This window comes from Lithobates pipiens, unplaced genomic scaffold (genome assembly GCF_037356315.1).
Source record: "Lithobates pipiens isolate NorthernLeopardFrog02 unplaced genomic scaffold, aLitPip1_a1.2 Scaffold_22, whole genome shotgun sequence".
Lineage (NCBI taxonomy): Eukaryota > Metazoa > Chordata > Amphibia > Anura > Ranidae > Lithobates > Lithobates pipiens.
The window spans coordinates 265,020,914-265,026,913 of record NW_027507784.1 but is presented as its reverse complement, the minus strand read 5'-3'; positions in this window follow the sequence as shown (position 1 = coordinate 265,026,913).

Here is a 6,000-nt window from a genome sequence, read left to right as displayed (position 1 = left end):
CCACCCGTTGCAGCTATAACATCTTCAACTCTTCTGGGTAGGCTGTCCACAAGGTTTAGGAGTGTGTCTATGGGAATGTTTGACCATTCTTCCAGAAGCACATAATGCTTCTGGCTCCTAATCTCCGCTCTAATTCATCCCAAAGGTGTTCTATCAGGTTGAGGTCAGTTCTTTGTGCAGACCAGTCAAGTTCCTCCACCCCAAACTCACTCATCCGTGTCTTTATTGCCTTGATTAGTTCCAGTGAAAGGAACTCTTAAGGCATCATCATACCAAGACATTTTGGACAATTTCATGCTTCCATCTTTATGGGAACAGTTTGGGGATGGCCCCTTCCTGTCCAAACATGACTGCGCACCAGTGCACAAAACAAGGTCCATAAAGACATGGATGAGAGAGTTTGGGGTGGAGGAATTTGACTGGCTTGCACCTCAATCCGATAGAACACCTTTGGGGTGAATTAGAGCTGAGAATGTGAGCTAGGCCTTCTCATCCACATCAGTGCCTGACCTCACAAACGCTTCTGGAAGAATGGTCAAAATTCCACACTCCTAAACCTTGTGGACAGCCTTTCCAGAAGAGTTGAAGCTGTTATAGCTAAAAAGGGTGGGCCAACTCAATATTGAACCCTACAGGCTAAGACTGGGATGCCATTAAAGTTCATGTGTGTGTATAAAGGCAGGTGTCCCAATACTTTTGGTAATAAAGTGTATGTGAATAGGACCTTGAAGTAGAAGTATAGGCAACACCTTTTTAATTTTGGATAAGTAAGAGCAAATGGGGCTTAAACCCGTGTCAGTTTTTTTTTTTTCCATCTGTGCCCCATTGGGGAGATTTCACAGGAAGTAATAAGAAATCCCTGCAAAGTGAGGGTATCCCTGGCTGTTACCGGGGTCACCGGAACTAGTGTCACCATTGGAATATTTCCCCTCTATTAATGTCCTCGGGACAACTAAAAATGTTTGGCTTTAGTTATACTGTAAAGTCTTGTTTTCCCATATACCTGCCATTAACCCGGTTAAAGGGTTTTTATTTATTTTTTTGCCTGCAATTTTGTAAGCTGTTTGTTAAATTATCCAGATTTTCAAAGCAGCCTCTTTGTTTTAATACAGCTTCTAAAAATGCATGCAAATGTAGTCAAACATGCAACTATACAGTATCATACACAGATTCATAAAAATATGACATCTAAGCCTGATTGGCAGCTGATATAAATCAATATGATGCACAGTAATGATATGAATGTCAGGTTTTCACCTTCTCTGTAGATATAGGAATTGTTACATGTTGTTTCTTCAAGCAGTTATACACTATGGGTCAGAGGGATACCTATTAGTAAAACTATGTAGGCATAGCACCATCCCCTGTCACACCCCCTTTAAAGGAAAATTATACACAAAAAAATGATTAGTGGGGTGCCCCCTAAAAAATTTTTTTTTTAATGTCAGCAGCTACAAATACTGCAGTTGCTGACTTTTAATAATCGGACACTTACCTGTCCCAGGGTCCAGCGATGCGGGAGAACAAAGCCCCCCTCGTTCCCTGCTCCGCTCGTAGCACCAGCATTCTTACTGTGGGCACCCGGCTGTGGCTTCACAGCCGGGCACCCACTGCACATGCGCAAGTGGCGCCGCTCGCCGTGATACGCCACACAGTCATCTGGGACACGTGACAGGTCCCAGATGACTGTGCGACGCAGAGGGGTAGGGATGTCAGTGCTCGGGCACTGAAGGAGGCAGACTATGAGGGACCCCCTAGCAACAGGCATTTAGAGGTGAGTAAAAAAACATTTTTTTCCAATTATTTTTTTTTAATGAATTTTAAGCTATTTTTTTGGGGTGGAAACACCATTTTAAATCCACAAGTTTGTTTTTATTTTTACCACTACTATTCCTTTATACTGGCTTTTGATATTTTTTCAAAAGATAAGTGCATTTTGTATACAATTATATAGATAAGACCAAAATTTTGGGGACAGAGGGACTTTGTTCCAAATCAGGGACAGTCCCTCGACCTCAAGGACAGTTGGGAGCTATGCACTAAACTTTAAGCTCTTCTACCTTCTGAATCTCCCCCTGATCTTAACAGACGTTAAGCCCTTCCATCTTCTAAATCATCCACTATTTCCTAATAGACAGATCTTTCTCCTCCTTTATATTCAAAGAGATTGTGTGCTTTTTCCCCTTCTGTATTCTCCCTAATACCCTATTGTATTGCAAGCTCTGCCACTGTCTGTATTCTTCCCTAACACTTGGGTTTGTATATCAGAGTGCTCTTATGCTTACCATGCTCAGACACAGGTTCAATCTACTTTTCATCAGTTCATGCCGCTGTGGCTGGGCATGTGGTCTACAGCCAGGTGTACGGTCTTCCACTATTAGCGTGCAGGCACTCAAACAGGGGCCTAATAGCACAGAGTTTCTCTAGAAGACACAGCCACTGCAGATAGCATTCCACTTACTACCAAAGTACTACACTTCAAGTAGGATGTCCCTATGTCTCCAGCCACTCACCTGTGTTACCAGCTCTGACGCTCCTCCAGCCACTAGCCTTTGTTGCAGGCCCTGAGATCCCTCCAGCTGTTCGCCTCTGTTACCATAACTAGCTTGAACTTCATTATGAGGAAGTCTGTGAAGATAAGTGCAAGTAGCTGTTTGTGCACTGTACTGTTTACTGAAAAAGTGATTGATCTTTTGCCTCTGTTATTACAGAGCCTATAGGGGCAGTGCTCTTCTGCCACCTAGTGACCTGATTGAGCCTCAGATACATTGCTTTTTTGAGCTCCTGTTTGCACAGCTTCATCATTTGTTAATATTGTTCTTTACTCAGTAGTGTATTTAGGTTTTGTGCTGCCCTAGGCCTGACTAAACTCGTACACCCCCTAATTTAAATATGACCCACCCCCTTCCTGTCAAGGCCACAACCCTTGCTGTTTAAGACCCGCCCTGGGGACACTAGTTCTGAGAGCCTGGGGGGAGGGGCAATGGATTCCCTTAATTTGCATAGATTTCCTCTGACTTCCTGTATGGTTATGGGGCAGGAAGTGAAGAGAAATCTCTGCAATGGGACAGGGATGGTAAAAAATAAACTGATAGGGGTTATAACCCTTCCTTACTTTATCCAAAATGCAAAAAAAAAAGTGTTGCTTATAGTTCTACTTTAAGCACACATTTCTGATAATTTTATGGAGATATTTATGGAGCTATATATGGAGAAGATATAACCATGCCAATGGTGCAGTAGAAAACATATAGCACAGTGAGGAGTGTTTGTGGTGCAGAATGAGAGGACAGTCCCCACAGTTGCGGAATGCCAGCCGCCCACATACCGGAAGCAGTGAGGCTGCTTTATGGGGGAGTTAGACTAATTGCCTAATTTGCCTCTCAGCCCAGTCCACCCCATAAGACTGGTGCTACACTAACAGTTATTTTGATCTTCACATAGGAGGGTACCGAGATAGATATATATTTGATATCCTACATATAGCACTTTATTATCACGAGATTTATTATTGCTAGGAGCGCAACACCACTTTTTTATATTGATTTCATTTTTGAGAATTATTTACTCATACGGTGTCTGCAGCAGCCTGTATTTATATTTAACATCCCATAGTAGCGCAGGGGTACTATTTTACCCTTCTGTTAAATACTTGCTTGGCTGACATTCCTTCTGGCTCCCTGACATTTTGGCTTGTCTGACTATCCATTCTGGTTCCAGAACTCTGGCTATGTTTTGACTACATTTACTCTGTTTACCTTTTTATTATTATTATTAAAGTGGTTGTAAACCCTTACAAACCACTTTGACCTACAGGTAAGCCTAGATTAAGGTTTACCTGTAGGTACAAGAAATATCTCCCAAACCTATACGGTTTAGGAGTTATTTGCCCGAAGACGGGCACCGCTATCTACGGCGCATGCGCTGTAGTCAGCAGCGCGCAGGCGCACTGAGCGGGGCATCGTCGATGACGGCAATGCCGTGAGTCTCGGCTCCCGTGCGCATGCGCGGGAGGGACGTCATCGCCGCTCCGGCGAATCACAGCGCCGGAGCAGCGAGACCCATGGAGACCCACCAAGAAGATGGATGCTCGGAACTACAGGGGACAGCGGTGACTTTGCTGGCTCCTATGTCAGGTAAGTGACACATAATGGACTACTATGCGATGCAAGTGTGATTTAACTGTACTTCTGTCTCAGTCTGATTCGTGGTTTCTGACAATATGGATGTAATAGATAAACTGATAGAAATCCCCAACTTGGCTTAAGGGAGTGTTAACCTAGGAGTAAGCCTCAGTTGAACCTCATACATATACTGGAAGAATATACGCATTGTTCCACAGTGGCTCACCTGTTGATCATCTCCTACTCGTCAGTCAAGCCCACAGCCAGCCTGTTCTGGCTATTTAGGCTCAGTTCACACAGGGGCAACACGACTTTCAACACGACTTTTGGAGGCAACTTGGACACGACCTGAACACGACTTGGACACGACTTGGGGTGACTTACAACATGACTTTAAGTCGCCCCAGGCCAGGCAACTTTTGCCGTGGCCAATCAGAGAATGAGCTCTCAAGGGGGAACTCCACGCCAAATAAAATAAAAAATGGCATGGGTTCCCCCTCTGAGAGCATACCAGGCCCTTAGGTCTGGTATGGATTTGAAGGGGAACCCCTACACCGAAAAAAAAACTGCGTGGGTGTCCCCCCAGATCCATACAAGACCCTTATCTGAGCACGCTACCCGGCCGGCCAGGGAAGGGGGTGGGGATGAGCGAGCGCCCTCTCCTGAGCCGTACCAGGCCACATGCCCTCAACATGGGGGGGTGCCTTGGGGAAGGGGGGTTATCGGAATCCGGGGGCCCCCTTTAATAAGGGGGGCCCCTCAGATCCTGGCCCCCCACCCTATTGGAAAGAGTATGGGGTACAATGTACCCCTACCCTTTAACCTGTGAAAAAAATTTGAAAAAAAACACAACACACAAGGGTTAAAATAGTTTATTGCACAGCTCCGGGGGTCTTTTTCCGTCTTCTGGGGTCCAAAACTGAAACGGATTTTGTCCGAAACTGGTGTTGCATACACACGGTCGGACAAAGTTGTCAGAAAATCCGATCGCTCGTAACGTGATGGCGTTACGATGGGACTACGTTCAGGCTAGTAGCCAATAGCTTTGGTCTAGGAATCCGACAACACGGTCTGATCGGACATTTTCCGTCAGAATGTCCGACCGTATGTACAAGGGCTTAGACAGGTTGATTATGGTTGTCATCGGGCTGGTCGGTAAGTAAGCTTGGAGTTTTCCTTGGATTTATGCTTGGCTTTTTTCTACCATATGTGGTCTTCCAATGCTGCTTGCTGCAATGGCCAGTTATAGGTGGGGGAAGTGGACACCTGTTATGTGTTACTTACTGTTATATTGGTCAGGCAATGCAATGACACCTATGCAACCATTGTGCTATGTGCTGGGTGTTCAGTGTGCCCCTGTACCTTTTAAGAAGGGGTCGGCTCCCTTCAGTCCATCTGCCCTCCATCTCTCCATCAGAATGCATGTGCATCCACTGTGGAGTCACTCATGAGTTAGTGATAGGACTACAGATACCAGGGTGCCTTGGCAGGGCTCTGTAGCTTAAGCATGTATTTGCAAATGTGTGCAGACTAAACCCTTGTTTTTAATAGTGTTAGACAGGTTGATTTGGTTGTCAGCGAGCTGGTCAGTAAGTAAGCTTGGAGTTTTCCTTGGTTTTATCCTTGGCATTTTTCTACCATATGTTGCCTTCCAATGCTGTTTGCTGCAATAGCCAGTTATAGGTGGGGAAGTTGTTTTCATTTCTTCAATGTCTTCTCCTTGGTCAACATATCTAGAGACTCTGCAGTGTTCCTGTTGAAAACTTGCCTGGCTGATGTCCCTTATGGTTCCTGATCCTGTCTGCTGCCTCTGACTATTCTGATCTCTGGCTTCCTGATTTCCTGGCTTGATCTGACTACCTGATTTGGCTACCAA